Raw genomic sequence first — 4,622 nt, 5'->3', positions numbered from 1 at the left:
TTCTTTCTTTCTCTCTTTCTTTCTCTCTCTCTTTCTTTCTCTCTTTCTTTCTTTCTTTCTTTCTTTCTTTCTTTCTTTCTTTCTTTCTTTTCAAGACAGGACTTCTCTGTGTAGCCCTGGCTGTCCTGGAACTCACTCTATAGACCAGGCTGACCTCAAATTCAGAGATCCACCTGCCTCTGCCTCTGCCTCTGGAGTACTAGGAATAAAGGAGTGAGCCACTACTTCCCAGCTGAGGCCAAATGCAATGGAAAGTTTAGTGTAAATTGTATCTGTGCTAAGGAGCCCTTGCTGGGATCCAAAAAGTTGAAACCTATGAGAATAATCCCCTAGTGATTAAAAACAAATAAAATGTGGTAGGGGTCATAGAAGATAGCCCCCAAGTCTGACCTTTAGTACAGAGGAAGGGTAATCTGGGATTTAGTGTGCAGACAAAGGGCCTTAATAATGGCATAGCATAGGAAACTATGATAATCAGGGCATGCTTAGCATCTGAACTGCTTAAGTTGGTAAAGTCTTTTAATCCAGCAATGAAAGAGCCTCCTATAGCCCTGGTTTATGTGGCTGAGGGACATAGGTGCAAGTGGAATCAGTCTGAATGCTGTGGATGCAGAGAAACTGAGCAATGTAACTACTTGTCCCTTTTAGAGACAATGAATGCATAAACTGAAGTAATATAAGGAAAATCAAGTCCCAGTGGACTGGTTTATATGAGTCACTGGAGATACTGGGAAGACAACAGAGGAGAGATAGCATTACTGGGGGAACTTGGAATGAGAGAGGCAGTATTTGACATTCACTGGACTCGGTAGCATCCTATTCACAGGAGAGTTTAAAAAAGAAGTTGATTCGGAGGGGACCTCAAAACTGGTATGGAGTTTTAGCGTCTTTGCTGAGCCCTATGATGGGATCTTTACAAGACAAGAGAGGCTTTGGCAAATCTAAATGTTTTAGAACTATTTTTTAATCAGTCTTGCAAAGAGATGGAGCAATCACAAGGGGACCAGAGAGGAGGAACGATGACAAAGGAGTCATTTGATGGCAAATGTGACAAGATTAGTGTTGAACAGAATTATGGATGAAAATATAACAGAAAATGAAAATTCTGATGGCCTTTCAGTGGTTCCAAAACCTAAGCAACAGTTCACAGAAGATGTAAACAATAAAACAGAGGAGACAAAAATCCAAAGATTAAGCTTGTCCCAGAGGTAGGTAATCACTATCCCAAAGTAAGTTGTGTACTTTTCTCCTCTGCGAGAAACTACACTGCTGGTGGGAACGATTTACCCAAACCAGGACTTTCAGGATCCAGGTGTGACTGATAGAAAGGCCAGTGCCTGTGGCAGATATGAAAACCAGGGAAAATCCTTGCTTCCTTTCGGGCCTAAGCCAGACCAAACAGTAAAAGGCAGCTTCACCAAGACCATCAAGGTAGGGTGGGGGTGGGGGAGTAGGGGGATACACAACATTCCCATGGCAACAGTAGCATTCCGGAATGAGGAGGCTGGTTGACTTGTGGATATTGAATATAGATCACTGAGTGCTGGGTGGGTTAGTGTTTCCATCCATGCTGCTGTGTCCAACATTGCTTTCTTGATAAAAACAATTTATACAAATGATAAGATATCTTTGTGGTGTATTGGACCTTACTAGTAATTCCTTTTTACTATCTCCTTTGGCCACCTAAGACCAACTGACACTTGCTTAGAGTAGACAAAAGCTAGCTTTTAGAGAGTTCCTTTCCTCTGCGGGGGGGAGTTTCTTTATGTAATCCTAACCCTGAGTGTCTTACAAATGCCTTAATAAATGAAGACATCCTGTGGGGTGGCAATAGGCTCCCCAAGGAAATCCCAAAAAGAAGTAATGAATTACCTCCCTCTGAATTTGTGTCCTGGGAGATCCCCGAGGCCACCCAAGCCATAAGGCTATTGTTACTATGGTTGGTTAAATTGCAGAACTAGATAATATAAGGCCGTATTGTGGAGGACACTACTACTTTGTAGATACCAGGCTGTGAGTGGACTTATTCTTTGGATTGTAGTACCAGAAGGCACTATGAAAATTGCAGGGGGAGAATGACCACTAATAGTTTTGCTAGATTATAAATAAGCCTTGGATATTACACTAGTGTTCTATATTGATTTATTGCTGTGGTAAGATACTTTGAGCAAAAGCAACTTGGAGGAGAAAAATACTCTATGTGGCTTACAATCAATCCCAAGTCAGGGCAGGAGCTGACACAGAAACCATAAAAGAATTCTTCTTATGGGTTCATCCTCAGCTAGCTTTCTTTTTTCATTCATTTTACACACCAATCAAAGATCCCCTTCTTCCCTCCTCCCACCCCCAGCCTCCCCCTCCCAACCCATCCCCCACTCCCCCCCACAAGAAGGCAAGGCCTCCCATGGGGAGGCACATCCAGTAGAGGCAAGTCCAAGCCCTTCCCCCAGCCTCAAGGCTGTACGAGGTGTCCCATCACAGGCAGTGGGCTCCAAAAAGCCCCCTCATGCACCAGGGATGGATTCTGATCATACCCCCAGGAGCCCCCCAAGCAGATCAAGCTATACAATTGTGTCACCATGCAGAGGGGCCTAGTTCAGTCCCATGCAGACTCCATAGCCATTGATCCAACTTCCCACTCACTAGTTTGGTTTGGTCGTCTCTGCAGGTTTCCCCATCATGCACTTGCTCACAGAATCCCTCTTCTCTCTCTTTGACTTGACTCCTGGAGCTCTGCCTGGTGTTTGGCTGTGGATCTCTGCATCTGCTTCCATCAATTACTGGAGAAAAGCCCTGTGATGACAGTTAGGGTATTCATTGATCTGATCACTGGGGTAAGCCAGTTCAGTTCAGGCACCCTCTCCACTATTTCTAGTAGTCCAAGGTGTGGTCATCCTTGGGGATTCCTGGCAACTTCCCTAACACCGGCTTTCTCTCTATCACCATGATATCTCCCTCCATCATGGTATCTCTTTGCATTGCTCTCCCACTCCATCCCTGTTCCAGCTCGACCATCCCATTCCCTTATGTTATCATGCCCTATCCCCTGCCCTTCATTGCCCACCCCTCATCCCCAGTTTACTCATGAAGATCTCATTTATTTCCCCTTCCCAGAGCAATTCATGCATCCCTCTTAGGGTCCTCCTTGTTAGCTAGCTTCTCTGGAGTTGTGGTTTGTTGTCTGGTTATACTTTGCTTTACATCTAGTATCCACTTATGAGTGAGTACATACCATGTTTGTCCTTCTGAGTCTGGGTTACCTCACTCAGGATGATATTTTCTAGTTCCATCCATTTGCCTGCAAATTTCTTGATGTCATTGTTTTTCTCTGCTGAGTAGTACTCCATTGTGTATATGTATATATGAATAACTATAAAAGTCATGCAACACTATCCTTGTTATTATGATCTAATGACTTCCTAGCAGCCCCTCCACAATCTTGAAGACCTAATTCAGTTTCTTTCTTCATGCCAACACCCATCCTCAACATGTCAAGTTTTGGCATTCATAGAAGGAAATAACCATCCAGCATCCTGGTCTCTCTGCCCTCTGCCTTCCTCCACTCTATCTGAGCTACTCAATTTCACAGTTACATCCTAGACCTTCTAACCAACAAAACAAACATTATATATGAAGAATCAACTTTAACTCCCTCTTCGGGCCTAACATCTTCTATCATCCCAGATCATAAACTCTAGAACAGCACCCACCACTTCTATAATAATTATTTGACCTTACCCTCCAGTCTCTATCAATTTCCCAGCATCCCTCTGCCTCTCCAGACTCTTTCCCTTCATGCATGTTGCCAGATCTCATTCATAATCATTTAAAATGTTTCCTGGCAAATCTCCCTTCATCTACATGCCTTCCACCACATGCACTTGAAAACATTAGCCACAGCACTTCCTTTCTCTAAGGCTGTCCCAAAGCAGCTGTGTGATGCTAGATAGAGAAAACAAGCACGCAACTGAGATGATGGATTTTTCCTCAGCAGAATGGTCTAAGGATCTCTAACCCTAACCCTAACCTCTCACTGTCACCAGAAAGATGGCCATCTTTCTTTGACAGGCTCCTTTTTCCACTCACTGAGTAAGTGACCTCTCTCTCCCCACCCTTCTCACACCACCTCCTCCATCCTGTGTCAGCTGATGACCTTGTCTCACACTTAAGATATATGAAAGTTATCAGAATCAGACTCCCACTGTCTCAAGCCCACAGTATCTGGCCATGTCTTCCTTCTTTTAACCTGTGTGATGGAGGAAGTGTCCATTAGGCCAAATAAAGATTAGGTGTCCTTTTGGGTTTGAAATCCCATTCAATGGCTCCCTCACTGCCTTCAAAGAACTGTATTATATGTTCTCTTTATTTCTTTCCTGAAACATGATCGGTTTTCCCCTCACCTCTTCTAAATCATTCTCATTGGTGAGTAAACATATTTCCATACCTAAGTTCTTCTTATTATTTAAGAATTTCACACATGCAACAATGGATTTAGATCAAGTTTATCCCCTAACCCTTTTCTTCTAATTCCTTCCCTACCACTCCACCATTCTGTCTCCCAACTTCATGTGCTCTGTTTTGAAACCCACTTTAATACTTTCCCTTAATGTTCATTTACTTAA

This window comes from Peromyscus eremicus, chromosome 2 (assembly GCF_949786415.1).
Source record: "Peromyscus eremicus chromosome 2, PerEre_H2_v1, whole genome shotgun sequence".
NCBI lineage: Eukaryota > Metazoa > Chordata > Mammalia > Rodentia > Cricetidae > Peromyscus > Peromyscus eremicus.
The sequence above is the reverse complement of the archived record's forward strand: the minus strand, read 5'-3'. Positions refer to the sequence as shown.